Here is a 17,021-nt window from a genome sequence, read left to right on the forward strand (position 1 = left end):
TTGGAAGATCATTGTGATTCAAACTCCTTGAATTTTAAAACAGAGAGGAATTCACCTTCCCCTCCCCTTCTCTCCCGCTCCCAGATTCTCCCTGAGAGAGAGACAGTAATCTTAACATAGAGAGAAATTAGGCTTTTCCTCCCCGCTTCTCTCCTTCCTCCCACCAATTCCCTGGTGAGTGCAGACTGCCTCCCCTGGAGTCTTACACAAGATAACCAAAAAATCAATCAGGTTGTAAAAAAGAAAAGCTTTTAATAAAAGAAAGAAAAAAGTAAAAGTTGTCTCTGTAAAATTAAGATGACAAATGTTACAGGGTCTTTCAGCTTATAGACACTAGGGAAAGTCCTCCCCCCAGCACAAATACAATCCTTCCAGCAAAATACACATTTACAAATAGAGAAAACAATCAAAAGACTAAAACCGCCTTTCTAATTTGTACTTACTAAATTGGAATAGAAGATTAGAGAGCCTGTATGTACATCTGGTCACTCTCAGAACCCAGAGACAACAACGGACAAAAAAACAACACAACACAAAGACTTCCCTCCACCGAGATTTGAAAGTATCTTGTCTCTTGATTGGTCCTCTGGTCAGGTGTTCCAGGTTCACTGCTTGTAACCCTTTACAGGTAAAAGAGACATTAACCCTTAACTATCTGTTTATGACAGAGGGTGGAGTGGGTGGGGAGAGGGTGTCCAAGTTCAGGATCCTAATTTGATATCAGATTTCTGCATCCAGATTTAAGATCCAAGCTCTGCACCCAAATTTTGGATCCTGTGTTATCCATATTTTGGATCCAAGTTTGGTATCTGAGTTCTGGGGCTAAATCTGAGTGTCAAGATCTGAATCTAAATTGAGCAGGACCCCAATTCCGCTAACACACTGGAATAACTTTTTGCCCCTCTAGCTTTCCCATGTGTGACATTACTCAGGCCCAGATCCACAAAGGTGCCTGGGCTCCTTACCACCATTCATTTCCATTGACGTTAGAAGCCCAAATACCTTTGTGGATCTGGGCCCCTGTGTCCACAGGCTTGTGGCCTAAATTTAGGTTTCTAAATTCGAGATCCAGACTTAAGATCTGAATTCTGGATCTGAATTTGGGGTCCAAGTTCAATCTTCTGCTCCTCGCCGTGACAAAGCTGCACAGAGGGAAACACTCAGATCTGATGGCGGGAGACAAATGGGAGCCACGTATTGCTCTCCAGTGGACCCATGGAATAGCATTGAGGGGCAGCACCCTGCTTGTAGGACTGTCCTGGCCTCACACATCCACTGAGGAATCTGGGAGCTATGGTGCAGGGGAGAGGAAAGGGAGGGAAAGAAAGACAATATTCCTCTGTGCTTATATTTCCCCCCCATTTAATTACTGACATTGAAAAGCAGGATGCGCCCACTTGGAGCTCACAATGTTCTCTTTCCCCACACAAATACTTACCTGGGCAGAATGCAAAAACAAACCCTGCTACTAAAAATACTCTAGCCAATCAGGGTTAAGGGGAAAGATTTTCGAAAGCACAGATTGTTCCGGAAATTTGTAATCCAATTATAGTTACTTTGGGGGTAGTACTGCTTGTTATATTTAAGGAGACCATGAACAATGCAAGTAACAAATGCGATTCCATCCCCTCCTGAATACTGTCACCCTTCGGAGAGTCCATCAATAACCCTGCAACTGCCGGCTCCCCAACCAGACAGAGCAAAAACAGGATTTTCTTATCGGCGCAACAGGAAATTCTATTTTTACTTTATGTTTGAATTAAAAATACAGGAGAAAGACACAAGCACACGTGCTTGCGTAAGGGTTGTGCTAAAATTAAACTATTCTGCTTGTTCCTGGTGTCCTCCTCCATGAGCAACCGGTGCTGCACTACAAGGAGAATTGTACTGTAAATTAACACTGCTATGGTATTTCACCTTTCTGTAGTGCCTTTCCTCTGAGCATCTATTCTCAAAGTGCTTTAAAAGCATGAATTAATTAAACTACTCCATGCTCCTGTGAGGAGGGGAAGTATCATCATCATCATCGTCCTACCATTGTAGGTGGAGACAATGATGACTTTCTAAGCCCATCTAGACAGCCAGTAGCCAAGCTGGTAATAGAACCCAGGCCCGTGTTCTAAGGTGGTCTTCCACCCTACCTTACTATTTGTCAATTGGCAGGTGGCAACTACTGGTTCTTCTTGGAGATATTCTAGTGAGGCCAGGATGTGATTTTAAAGGTAGGCTAAGGCCTTGTCTAAAGTTGCAAGCTATTAGTTGTGTGCAAAGTCTCTAGGGTTTTGATGCTTCAGAACAAGCTGGAAGATGATTTCCCTTCCCAACACCCCAAAATCATTCAGACAATAAACAGCCTCACAGCATTTCACTGTGCTAGGTGACCCCAATTCGTCCGGGTTCAATTGAGTAATCCCGTGTACCCCAGTGCCAGCTTACTGAGTGCAAAAGAGATTTTGCTGGGGCAGGGGCTATTGTGGAACTTTAGGGCACTGGGAATTATGCTGGGACTGGCTGATATATTTGGGTCAGAATTGGGAGGGAGTTATGGAAAGGTTGGAGGGGAGATTGCAAAGGTGGAAGTGATATTTGCCTCAACTCTCCTTCCAAGGGGGGGTGTTAGTCATTAAGAATTGAATTGCCTCTGTGTCGTGGTATCAGTGTATTGTTTTGGATTCCCCTCCACAAGTTTAGAAAAAGTTCAGAAGTTTCTTGTGAATTTTTTCTGGGGTGGCCATCGTTGGCAGAGGCAAAGTATCTTGTATCTGCCTACTGTGGAAGGAGCTCAAGGTCTCATTGATCTTTTCACCAGAGTTGTTACTTTTCAATCACTGTCTCTGCAGCACCTGTTGTTTGTGGATGAGCCTGTTCCTTGGAAGCAACTGGACTTTGCTTTTCTTCGGCGGGTGGGGGATTTGGGGTTTGATTGGGCTCTTTTTTGTTGGACCATGAGTGCCTCCGTTTTGAGGTATTACTCAGTTTTTATCAAACTCCTTTTAATGCTTGGAGATTTTTAAAGTTGAGGCTTCAGGACAGGTGGTTTGCTGCAACTCCTTGTTTATAACCATGCTGTGAGGATTGATAATCTTGATTCTAGGAGTCTTGTCTCTTCCTTTATGGTAGCAGGTGTAACAAAACTGGTTCGTTTAATTGATTTTACTTATTTTACATGGGTCTCAGTGGCTAACTTGGCTGTCAAGCTTGGTTTTCATTCCATTCGCAGGATTTCTTGGTTTTTATCAGAAGCAGAATCAGCCCTTCTTAGGGGCAGTATTGCCAGGCTGGCCAGTTGCTTCCTTGAGCGAGTCATTCCTGAATATACTAATGTTTCTATCTTCTTGCCTGTTGTTCCTGCTGAGGATTGGGATGTTGACAAGTCTTGTAGCTTTCTTGCCCTTAATGGGTCCTCTTCATAGCTTAAGCCACAAGTCATTGTATATGCTTGTTGTAAAAGAGTCATCATTTTCAAATGCTTGTTGGTTATTCTGATATGATATGGAGGAGACAGCTGCTGGTGATGGGCCCCAGCCATCCAGCCTAGCGAACTGTGTGGTGTCCCTAGCCTCTGTTTGCCAGAAGCTGGGAATGGGTGACAGGGGATGGATCACTTGTTGGTTACCTGTTCTGTTCATTCCTTCTGAGGCACCTGGCATTGGCCACTGTTGGAAGACAGAATACTGGACTATATGGACCTTTGGCTATTCTTATGTTCTCACATGTGCAAGCTTCTGATTGCAAAGAGGATGGGTGATCTCCAATGGAGATTTTTTCACGAGGCTATTGCCATGAATGTGTTTGTGCATCATCTGACTCCCGAGGTGTCAGTGTCATGTCCTTTTTGTGACATGGAGGAGTCTTCTTTTCATATGTTTCTTACTTGTTTCAGGTTTCAGACATGATTTGTTTTATTTCAGGGTATTTTCTGGTTATTGTCCCTTCATTTTTCTCATACTGTGTTTATTTTTACTGTTATGTTTAGGTTCACAAATAGATCGGTGGTATGCCTTCCAAACTTTATTTGAGGCAAGCAAAGACAATCGTTTTAAAAAGCAGATGATGTAAATTATTTGGTACTGAGGTTGCCATTGTTCTTCAGTTTTGTAGGTTTTTATTGGTTTTACACCTGCATGTGGAGTTTAGATATTATACTCTTACAAGTGATTTGGATCAATTTATTCAGCAGTAGACTATTGGAAAGGCACTTTGTACTGTTTGGGATGGGCAATTGTTTTGGATTTATAATTGATCTTGTTTTTACTGGGTTGCTGTACTAATTTTATGAAAAGTGTTTTAAATGTCAAAGTCTCTCTGTCTCTTTCTTACCCAATGATTATGTATTTATCCATAAAGGAACAGTCGGTGGGCCAGAGATCCCATTCATGGATGACTAAACAGAGATATGTGTCTTCCTACAGCGTGGACTTAGGCACCTATGTCCGAGAGAGGGGTGAGGCTAAGGACACACTCCTCTACTTGGGGTGTTGCAATGGTTATTGTAGGTGCTCTCCCCCTAGGATGCTGGCTTTTGTGGACTGCATTCTAGGACAGGTATCTCTCTCCATTTATTGCATAGGGAGCCTAGGCACCTAACTTGCCTTTCTGGAGCACGCTGTCATTCCTGTGATTTTCTAGGCATTTAAAAGTTAGGGGCTGGGATACCCAGCATTGCAATGCCTCAGTTTGTGGATCTGGGCTTTCCTTCTTGTGTACCATCACCGGCAGCAAACGTTCTGCAGACTATATTAAGCCCTCAGTGACACTTGTGCAATTTCATTAGCACCAGTGGGTTTGCTCAGGTGTAACTAGTGGTATTTAGTAGACAATTCTGTTGATCAGAGAGAAGAACAAAGTAAACCCAGATCATTCTCTCTCATTTGTGCTGGCTCTGCCGGGCTATTAGGAGCAAAAAGCAGCTAAAACTTACTCACTAAAGTCAGTAGATGTGACTGATTACACCCAAGGGGCAAATCTGTTGAATGACTTATAAGATGCCATTTGTACATAATCTCTTTTTAGAGATCCCTGAAAGAATCACTTTAAAATTACTTTTGAATACAGAAAGGTTTTTAAAGGCCTCGGTGGGGGTTGTCTGTGGTAAAACAGGATTTTCAGTCATAAATGAAAGATGGCTTAAACCTGCTGATCCTGTGAACAGTCGGCTGACTGGGTGCAGAAGTGGGGGAAGGGTCTTCCACACAGATGACACTGATGAGTACAGCTCAGTTTAAAAGAAGGAGTTAAAGCAGAGAAGGGGGTGGCTGTTTTAGGAAAGTGAGTGTACGAACAAAGTAGGTATTAGTTACAGTAAAAGAGCCAGGAAAGTAATGAGTCAAAGAAGTGACTCAGGAAAAACAGGGTGGAGAGGGAATCACAAAAGGTTCAGATCTGATAAACAGCAGGCACCAAAAAGTTTGAAGGCCCAAGTGAATGTGTTTGTCTATGTAATTGCATAGTTGTGTTGAACCCAAAGCAGATCATAGGTCTCTTCTGTATAGAATGGCTTCATGATATCTTTACCCCCACATGATCTTAAACACTTCTTAATGTAAGTTCAAACCAACCAATTGCTAACTGTTTTTTGTACTAACAGGGGAGAAAAAAGAATATGGCTGATGTGAAAGTGATAGTGGGCAAATTCTTTAATTTATTAAACTCTGTGTGCTCATTCTCTTTTGTTCTTTAATGCATTACTAAATCTTGACTCTACTCTCTCATCTGGAAGCTCACTCATTCCACCTGTTTGCCATATGTGTTTAAAAACAATCCTGCACAGGCTGATGCTTAGCTTGTTCCCTTAATTTAAATTGGACTGGAAATCCTATGCTTTGCAGTGAGATTTCAAGTGGGATATAGACCTAGATGACCAGAAATGTCTTGAGAGCAGCCTTTCTCCTTGCATTGGAGTATTTGCAGTCTTAACTAGAAAAGGCAAATGCAGAAACAAAGGAAAATGATATGGGGAGGGTTTGGGTCAACTAAAGTCTATCAAAAGTTTTGGCAGTTAGGTGGCTATGGTGCACAGAGAGATCTCCCTGTGGTTGGACACTAGTGCACAGAGCACTGGGCTTGGGAAGAGAGACAGAAATTATGCATTCTGATTTGAGTGGGAATAGAGCCTGAATTCTGTAATTACCAATCATCTAGCTGTTTCTTTGGCTACACTTGAGGGGAGAAAGCAGAAATCTATATCTGCAAATGATGTGGATGATACAATACAAAGGCCTCTATTACTATCTGATCTTTTAAGATGCTTACTTTGCAACTTACTGGTATTGTTCATTTTATATATTTTTCCCCTCATACTTGGAATTAGTTATGTGCCAAGTGACTTCACCATAAATATGAAACTTTCAGTTACCGGAGCAAGCAAGAACTTGACTCATGCTAGGAAAACCCAGTCCATGCGCCTGGCCCATGGATGGAGAAGAATGAAAGCCTGCTACCAAATGAATGAAAATGAGAGTGCCCCAGCTACAGCATGTGAGTAGTTGCTTGCTTAGTCATGCACTACACAAACATTCACAATTTATTTTAAAGGAGGAATAGAACAAAGTCTAATCCCTTCTGATTTAAAGAAGCACTAGTCAAAAGGGTGTTAAGACTTCCTTGGGGGACACCAGCAACTTAAAAATCAGGCTTCTCTCTGAAATATTTTAAATCTTCTGTGGTTATAAATATACCTAAAATCAGACATTTTCATTTCTTTTTAATTCATTTTGTTTACTTTTGTGCATTTGACTGCACTTTGTTGGCAGAGTCACTGTTTCCCCTGTAAAAAACTGCTTCTTTTTTTGCTTCTGTGGGTCTTTCATATAGCATCTGGGGAGAGAAAAACACAGAGGAAAATAGATACATAAACCCCACAAAACTTGGCTGGGCGACTCAGGGACAGGTGTAGTACCTGAAACTGCTTTTACCTCATTTCCAGCACTGGACTATATTTCAAACTGATTTTGTCCCTTTTAATGTATAACAGTTTAATGAGTTTATCTGGAAAATGTAATGGTTTAGTCTGATTGCTCCAGTATTTATTTTGATTTAAATAACTAAAAATACAACAATGTATTCAAAGAGAGGGAGGATGGTCCAGTGGTTGGGGTACTAGTCTAGGCCTTAGCAGACTCGAGTTTGAGACTGCCTCACAGTGATGTTGTGAAGTAAATGCTTTAAAACCAGTGAGAGGCTCAGACACTATGGTAATGCAGGGCCATAGATGTACTTGAGGCCAGGTCTATACTAAAAAGTTAAATCAACCCAGCTATGTTGCTCGGGGGTATGAAAAATCCACACTCCTAAGTAATGTAGCTAAGCCAACCTAACCTCTGGTGTAGACAGTGTTAGCTTTTGTTCAATCTAGCTACCGCCCCTTGGGGAGATGGATCCACTGTCAAATGTACAAAGCTATGGCTGAAACAAAGTCCCCAGGGTTTGGTACATGTACCTCCTGAGATGTACCTATTCTGTAGAAGGAAGGGCACTTGAAGTGCCTCTTTCTCTGGGAGAAGGGCCTATCCCTGGTAGATGCTCAATCTGTCAGTCACTTTTTCTCTATGAGGACATAGAAGACAAGAGATGCCAATCCTAAACTTTTTTCTCTGGAGCACTCAATGAGAGCCCCCTCAGAATCAGAGGAAGGCACCTACTGGGCCTGAACAGGCTTCATCTGTCAGTGTTCCTGTGAGCTACCGCCCAGCTCTCAGGCTTGCTCTTGAAAAGCACCTTCATCCACAAAGACTGGCAGAGCAGCTATGTCATCTTCCACCCAGTTATCGGAAAGGAGTGGGGAGGAACATCATTCCCACAGTAAGCACAGGCCTAGGTCACCCTCCTCAGGACTTAGTTAAAGAAGGCATAGATGTCTTCAGGCTACTCAGCCAAAGGGTAATGGCCCAAATCGGGTCCCTCAGAGACCAGGTTTTGACAAGGTGTCAGAGCGCATATGGTACTGTCACAGGCCGAGATCCGCATTTCAACTGGCACTGACTTCTTGTTACCAACATTTGTGCACCCCAATGCCCTTGGTGCCCATGATTCCAGTGTTGACCCCTATGATACAGGTGGTCTCCACACTGACTTTCTTGGCATCCAAGTTATTTTTGGTACCAAGTAGTGACCATGCGGCCTAAATTACCATTACTATCCTTAGCTGTGAGAGTTCCTGTAGCAGGGTCCACTCACTGCAAGAAGTCTTCTCTTGGCCAGGCATGACAGAGTGGATAATTCCCATATAGCTCCCCTTGCCGATGCTCACTTCATCATTGTAAATGGCCTCTCTTCCTGTAATTCGCAGTGCTGCCTCTTCCTGACTCAGCCCTCCAGCTAAGTTGCTACATGGTCTCCACTTCCGGGGTTTCAAAGTCTGGCTGGACCAGCTGTTTGGATGGTGCCCCAGGCTGTCCTATGCCACTTCCCAGTGGCTGACAGGGGAACTCAGGCCCCCCTACTACACTGGGTTCCAGCCCAGGGACCCTGTAATCAGCAGGCAAAGGCTACACAATCTCCTTCCTTACTGCTGTTTCCTGGTGTCTTCCGACCCTGCCTCCTCAGGCTTTCATTCTCCACAGCTTGTCTGGGGTTGACCCTTTTTCCATGGCTAGGATCCCAGGGCTTATTCTCCCCCTGTTTGGCTTTCCCTCTCCCCCCTTTTCTGCTGTCAGTGAGAGACAGGGGACTCTCCCCCTGCAGCTCCTCCTCTTTATATTCCTTCCCCAGCTGGGCTTCCTCAACAATGAGTATTTGTAAATTCCTGGGCCTCCCCCCAAGTGCAACTGTGAAGGTTAATTGGCCTCTTCTGGGCCACCTTAATCCCTTCAGGGCTGGTGTGGGGTGAATAGCCCGTCACTGTGCCCTGTATAGCACTGACAACTAATACTATCACAGTATCAGTCACTTCTTCAGTTACAGTAGTGGCGGACTTAACGTCACCCTAGGAGTTCCTGCCTGAGAGCAGGGGATGGACTAGATGACCTCTCCAAGTCCCTTCCCGGCCTACATTTCTATGATTCTGTGAAATAAAAAATTGGGCTCTTAAGGAAGTAGAGATCAGTAGGTGACAAATGTAGGATCTACAGGCCATCTGCATTCTAAATCCATTCACTGGAATGTGTGATGGACCTGGATCGAGAACTTCTTACCTCTTCCCTGAATTGTCCTGGTGGTCTGTGTAGTTAGACTCAATTCTTAATTGAGACTTAACAAACCCAAATCAGTACATGTGGCATGAAAGAAATGTGGGGGAGAAAAATACCTAGTGGTGACTCTTGCTGTCCTCTCTCAGAAGTCTGAGGGAGTCAATTATTTTAAAAAACCTCAAAACAGGAAACTCTTATCAGCTCAGCAGGAAGTTCTATTGCTTTGTGGAAGTGTTACTTTAGGGTCATTGCTACTTTAAGGAGCTGTTTGTGAGTAATTTGTGGTCTGAGATAGGCGTCAAGCCTTCCATGAACAGGAGGAGTAGCCCTTTGCCTGGGAGGGGTAGTGGCAGAGGGGTGGAGGAAGGTGGAAATGGCAAGGGAAATAGCTTGTATTATCTTACAATGTACATTCACATTGATAATATTTTCATTGTTCTTTATGGTAAATTACGATCCTGTTTTTGTTCCATATTCAGATACAGGAAGCAGGGAACCTGCGTCTTTTTAAAAAATACACAGTCTTAGCCTTTTTGTATGTTATTATTCAATAGAAATTGGTATGTATAGAATGTGGGATCTGGAGGGATGCAGAAGATATAAAATTCTCTGGAAAAGCATCTGCTAAACTCTTAGCATATAAAATAATGTGTCTGTCCATGTGCTCCAAACCCAAAGTATGTGTATATATACTGTGTGTATGTATAAATATATATATGTATATCAAAATATACAGTGGCTAAGATTTTCATAAAAGACTGACAAGTACTTTTGGGCACCTCAATTTTGAAACGTCCAACATGAGACTGCTTAAAGGGGCCTGACTTTTAGAGGCTGAGTGCGATGTATTCTTTGGGTTTGGAGTGTACCTAATAATTCTTACTGAACAGGCAGCACTGGCTCACTACCCAATATTAGTTCCCTTTTGTTATATTTGAGTATTTTTGGATTGTTCTTATCACTGTGGTCAAGCCTATTATGAATATCTTTACAATGGAATTATTTGCAAACTGTGTTGTGCGTGTGTAATAAAAAGAAGAGAACCTATTAATAGCATCCAGTTGCTCAGTTACCACTTTCAAAGCTCTGAGTGGTGAGCAAAGTGTCTGTACATTGTTCATCTTATATTATCATTAAGCCTGGGAAATCTGTTTGTGTTAAAAATATTAGCTGACTCTTTTTGTTGAGGTTTTAAAGCGTTGGTTAAGTGATTTGGGTTTTTTAGGGTTTTTTTTATTCATATGGGCCCAAAGTAGTATTCCAGATCCAATTCCCCATATTTCAGCACTTTCAGAAAGTGAATATTCAGAGCCACTTTCCCCTCCTCAGCTCAACATGAACTCAATGCAGCTGAGGCTTTATCCCACTCACTTTAAGGATCCACTTCCAACCACGACACTTCAAATACAGGTTTCAGAGTGGTAGCCGTGTTAGTCTGTATTAGCAAAAAGTACAAGGAGTCCTTGTGGCACCTTAGAGACTAACAGATTGAGTTGAGCATAAGCTTTCGTGGGCTACAGCTCACTTCATTGGATGCATGCAGTGGAAAATACAGTAGGAAGGTAAGGGGGTATGTGTGTTTGTGTGTGTGTGTGTAATGTATATACACACACACACAGAGGACATGAAAAAATGGGTGCTGCCACACTAATTATAATGAGTAATCAGCTAGGGTGGGCTATTAGCAGGAGGAAAAAAAGACTTTTGTAGTGATAATCAGGATGGCCTATTTCCAGCAATTGACAAGAAGGTGTGAGTAACAGTAGGGGGGAAAAATTAGCATGGGGAAAGAAGTTTTACTTTGTGTAATGAGCCATCCACTCCTAGTCTTTATTCAAGCTTAATTTAATGGTGTAAAGTTTGTGGGGGGGGGGCATTGCTGGCACACATCATTTTTTTTTAAATTTAAATAATTGGAGATATACCTATCTCCTAGAACTGGAAGGAACCTTGAAAGGTCATCAAGTCCAGCCCCCTGCCTTCACTAGCAGGACCAAGTACTGATTTTTGCCCCAGATCCCTAAGTGGCCCTCTCAAGGACTGAACTCACAATCCTGGGTTTAGCACGCCAATACTCCAACCACTGAGCTGTCCCTCCTCCCATTGATATATGTGCAGGTGAACAAGCCTCTGATAGTATGGCTGATGTGATTAGGTCCTATGATGGTCTCATTCACTTGCACATCTACCAATGTGATATATGCCATCATGTGCCAGCAATGACCCTCTGCCATCCAAACCGGACAGTCTCTACGCAAAAGAATAAATGGCCACAGATCAGACGTCAAGAATTATAACATTCAAAAACCAGTTGGAGAACACTTCAACCTCCCTGGTCATTCAGTTACAGACCTCAAAGTTGCAATACTCCAACAACAAAACTTCAAAAACAGACTTCAATGAGAAACTGCAGAATTGAAATTAATTTGCAAACTTGACACCATTAAATTAGGCTTGACTAAAGACTAGGAGTGGATGGGTCATTACACAAAGTAAAACCTATTTCCCCATGCTAATTTTTTCCCCTACTGTTACTCACACTTTTTTGTCAACTGTTGGAAATGGACCATCCTGATTATCACTACAAACTTTTTCCCCCGCTGATAATAGCCCAGCTTAAATGATTACTCTCGTTATAGTTAGTATGACAACACCCATTTTTTCATGTCGTGTGTGTGTGTGTGTGTGTGTGTGTGTGTGTGTGTGTGTGTCTTCCTGCTCTATTTGCCACTGCATGCATCCAATGAAGTGGGTTTTAGCCCATGGAAGCTTATGGTCAAACACATTTATTAGTCTCTAAGGTGCCGCAAGTACTCCTTGTTCTTTTTGCCTTCAAATACAGTAATCCCACCAGGGGATATTATTTCTCTTCCACTGCATGTCTCATGTCCAATGTTCTGATGATTCTCACATGAATCTTTTGGAGTTGGTCTCTGTCACCATCTTAACTGGAAGCTTTCTAGCTGAGTTCCCCAGATGAGTAGTAAAATTTACTACTTCCTGTCCCAATAGTACAATTTACTTGGAGAAAAATTACTGAGCAGAAATTATTTAGTACAGGAGTTTGCAAACTTTGTCATAGAGTGGAACACATCCTAACAGAGAGAGTGTCTTGTGAACACCTCCTCTTTCACTGTAAATTGTACAGACCACCTCGCCTCTCATTGGTGTTTGAATATCATCTGTGGGGATTCCTCACTTTTGAATGCAGGCCACCTATATAGGTGCCTAAATATGGATTTTGGAGCCTAATTATAGTCTAAACTTTGGGTTGTTCAGAATCTTGGCTTATGTGTTTTTTAAAGAAGTTGTTGATACAAAAAGATGTGTAGCATAAAAATTCTCGTTGTATGTGCATCTCTTTGTCTTTTATCTGCTTACCTCTATACTAGGCTTTTTGAAGAAACATATCTCAGGCTTAGTAAACATAGCTAATGGCTTTTTTTGTCCTTGGATTAGATAAGATGTTTCCAGTCGTACTTATCTAGGAAGTAAATAGCTTTTTTCTGGGGCTGTAAAATCACTCTTCCTCTCCCTGTGCCTCAGGGCTTTTTCCTCTGTCAAGTGTCAAAGTGCAGCTTTTCTGGGTAAACAATTGAATAAGAATGATTCAAAGGGTGTAACTTCTCAAGTAGCAGCTCTCCAGATATGAACATGCAAAACAACAGGTTGTGATGACCTATCTATGTGGGAAATGGTCTCTCTCCCAATGACATACCACCACAGTTGTGGTCAGCATTGGTGTCTCAGCTGGAGCTTTACTGGTATGAGAGAGGGTTGGCTTGCAGGCCATTCTCTACAAAGGCTCCAGACCTCCAGAGCTCACTTCCCCTTGTGCATAATAGCTTGAGTATATTAGTCCTCAGGGTGCATGACTGGCTCCAACTCTTCTCCCCTGCCCTTGAGGGTAAGGATGTTGGGCTGGGCTGTGTAGAGATTTTGTGTGGCAGCAGATTCAGATGGCTATGATATAGCTGTGGTGGTGCATAGAATGGACTTTTAAGCTGAATGGTTCCTTGCAAGACTTCTTCCTTTGACAATATGGGAGGGTTTAGGCTTCTTAAATCCTTCAGAATTGCATCTTCTAACCTCGTTCATGATCATCCTCCTGCTCTGCTTCCTTCAACCTCTGCTCTATACACCTTTTATAAAAGCATACCTTCTTCAGCATGTGGGACATGACTCTGCCATTGCAGCTGTGCTATTCTCTGCTGGTGCTAGACTGCAGCTTGTCAGGATCTTCTGCGTATCTCCTTGTTTGTGACAAAATCAAACCGACATCCTAAGAATACAGTGTAACTTTTGACACTGAAAAATGTTTAGTTTCCTCTCCTCAGTTGTTTTTAACAGCCATACTTCTGCTCCATGTAACAGGGCTGTCATCACTATCACGCTGAACAGTTGTTCCTAGTTGTCACATAGATATCCTGCTGCCCAAAAAGAGGCCTTTGAAGACTCTGAAATGCCATTGAAGCAAGACTGAATTAACGTGTAAGTTCTGCAATTATAGAACCGCCTGCTGTCAACCAACTACCCAGATAGATAAAACTATTCACCCCATTCAACGTCATTGCCATATACATGCAGCATCAGCAGGTCATTCATTTCCAATTTACAGGAGGCATGCGTAGCTTTGCTTTTGTCACCACTGACCTTAACGTCCATAGATTCTCTCTTTTGCAGTATTCCAGCATTAGCTGTAGTTGGTCAGTAGTCTCTCCAAATAAGTCAATATCATCCTCATACTTAAGATCCTGTAAAGATGATTCTTAAATTTCATACCCCCTACTTTCTTTGGCTTTCTTCGCCTTTGTTGTCAGCTAGTATAGTAGAATGCTAAATAACATAGATCAGAGTATATATCTCTGGCATACCCTTGATTCTACTGAAAGTCAGTCTGCAAGACAACCATTGTCCTTCACACGGCTAAATTTATCACAACACAATTCTTCCACTAGGTGTGCTCAGTCATCAGGCACCCCGTACTGGAATAGCAGTATCCACTGTGCTGATCAATGTACCGAGTCAAAAGTGTCTGCAGAGTCTATAAATGCAGTGTTACCTTCCTTTTTGTTGCTCCAGTTGTTTTTATTTAACATTCCACAGAGCATATATAGCATGGATTGTAGAACAACCTGTATAGAAACCACACTGGTTATCTCATTTTAGGGTTGAGACAATATTTCAGTTATTCAGAAGTATGATCATAAACACATTTCTTGGGACTGACAGTAGTGTAATTCCCCTATAACTTGAGTAAGCTGAGTGTGCTTCTTTTTTGGGGAAAGAAGGGATGATGCAGCCCCCTTTCCAGTCTTCTAAGATAATGCTATGAAGCCAGTGAACTAAGTTCAGGCTTCCATGTTTCAGCAGGTCTGATGAAATATTGTCAAGACCAGATGCGTTACCATTTTGTAATTGTTTGACCTCTAATGTCACCAGTCTTTTTCCTGCTGGGTAGGTTCGTTTTTGGATGAAGCTGTAGTTTGCAGCTAGTTGTGCATGGAGGTTATGTTTATGCTGGGGCTGGATTATTTGTTTTGAATTTATCTGGGCTAAGTGACACGTCTGATTATTTGTGAATTTTTAGAAGACTATCTGGGGTGCTCTGATCACTGGAAGGGCACTCTATCATTACACAGTAGTAACAATCACATAAATCATTAAATAAGTAAGAATTGACTGTGAACATGAAAGACCAGTCTGAACAGCCCCATACTTGAGGGAACTCCAGATCTGAATGACTTCATCTCCAATTCTATAATGAATGAAACCAAACGCATGAGCCCTGAATGCTCTGACTTTCTGGAGCACTGGCTGCAGATCTGAACTCTGAGGTTCATGCCTGTCTCTAGTGAGAATCTAATAAACTACATTTCTGCTGCATGGGCTCTCGGGGGATTTTGCAGACTGCATGGAGAGTGCTTGCTTCCTTCACCTGTGGAATATTCTAAAGCAATCTAAACCTGGAAGGGAATAATATCCCAGGTTTTATTCCTAACCATGCATTAAAAGGAGGCAGTGAAAAAATACTGCCCCTTTCTAATCTAGCTGTAAGAATTGTAGAAATGCAGTTAGAAATATACATGCTACTAAAGGAGCTACAGGGTTAAGGCAAGGACACCCAAGATGGATAAGAACCCTGGCAAAGAATCCTCACTGTCATGTTAGGTGCTTTTCTTCCCACACTCCAAACCCAACTACTTCCTCTCCTGTGAGGAGGGCTGACCCTTGTCTCGTGACAGGACGCAGCCACTCAGAAAGGCCTGGTCCTGGCAGAGACTCTTTAGGGCTATGTGAAATGCCTGAGTCTGCGTGAGTGGTTCACTGATGAACTGTGTCTCAGCCAACTTTCACAGGTTCACAAGCCATCCCTCCATTCTCCACTAGCTGCCTTTGACATCTCCAGTGGACCTCTCTGAGTTTTGGTCTGAGAAGCCACCTCTGCCACATCCCAAGCCCTTCTGAGCATGCCAGCTGGCTGATTTCCCACAGGTGGGCACTCTGAGGGGCCACTTGGTGAGGACCACTACTTCTGCCAAGCCTAAGGGGTCCCCTGTGGGACAGGATGCGCACCCCTCTTGTCTCACCACATCTGCCGGCGGGGAATGTTTGTGTCACTACACTTCTACCATAGAAAGAAGTAAAAAGAGACCAGAAAGGTGTTCAACCTGGGGGTATATAGGGAAGATTTTTTTTAAAAAGGAGTCCATGGTCACATTTGAGGTGCCTCATCCCATCAGGGTGGTCTGCCTCCACTCCAACAGCCTCCCCCGCCCCCGAAGCAGAAATTTCTTTGTATAGCTGTGCTGGAGGCTGACACCAGTGGCAATGCCAAGGAAGCAGCTGCAGATAAAGAGCTAGAGCAGTGGTTTTCAACCTGTGATCTGTGGATCCCTGGGGGTCTGCAGACTGTCTAAGATTTCTAAAGGAGTCTGCACCGCCATTTGAAATTTTTGAGGGGGTCTGCAAGTGGCAGAGCGCTTTCCCGAAAGGTGGCTGCATTTCAGTGGTGGTCTTGATTAGAAATGCCCTCTCGCCCCCCCGCCCCCAAAAAAAAATTCAAACGTTTATTCAGATAAAGACCTCAGATTCATTTCAATGGTGTGACAATTTGGAGAATCTCTGTTCCACTTAGGTATCAGAGGGGTAGCCATGTTAGTCTGGATCTGTAAAAGCAGCAAAGAATCCTGTGGCACCTTATAGACTAACAGACGTTTTGGAGCATGAGCTTTCGTGGGTGAATACCCACTTCTTCAGATGCATGTGGTGGAAATTTCCAAGGGCAGGTATATATATGCTAGCAAGCAAGCTAGAGATAACGAGGTCAGTTCAATCAGGGAGGATGAGGCCCTGCTCTAGCAGTTGAGGTGTGAACTTTCTTTTCTCCTCTCTTGGTTTTCACACCTCAACTGCTAGAACAGGGCCTCATCCTCCCTGATTGAACTGACCTCGTTATCTCTAGCTTGCTTGCTAGCATATATATACCTGCCCCTGGAAATTTCCACCACATGCATCTGAAGAAGTGGGTATTCACCCACGAAAGCTCATGCTCCAAAACGTCTGTTAGTCTATAAGGTGCCACAGGATTCTTTGCTGCTGTTCCACTTAGGAATTTCAGTTTGATTTTATGGAGTGTCTGTATTCATATATCTTACAAGAGTCTTTTACTGTGTACAGCCTCATGTCCATTGTCCTAAAGAACAGGGGAATGCTGCCTACAGATCTGTCTTTGAAAGAGATAGTGGTTCAGGGCTATCAACTAGTGAACTGATCTGACCCACAGAGAACAATAGGAAGGATGAAGTCTAGGGGAAGTCAGTTTTCTCAAATTTCCCTGCAGGGGGTTTGGACAGAGCAATGGAATTTCCCAGCAGCGGACAAAGGAACCAG

This window comes from Gopherus flavomarginatus, chromosome 4, assembly GCF_025201925.1.
Source record: "Gopherus flavomarginatus isolate rGopFla2 chromosome 4, rGopFla2.mat.asm, whole genome shotgun sequence".
Classification (NCBI taxonomy): Eukaryota; Metazoa; Chordata; order Testudines; family Testudinidae; genus Gopherus; species Gopherus flavomarginatus.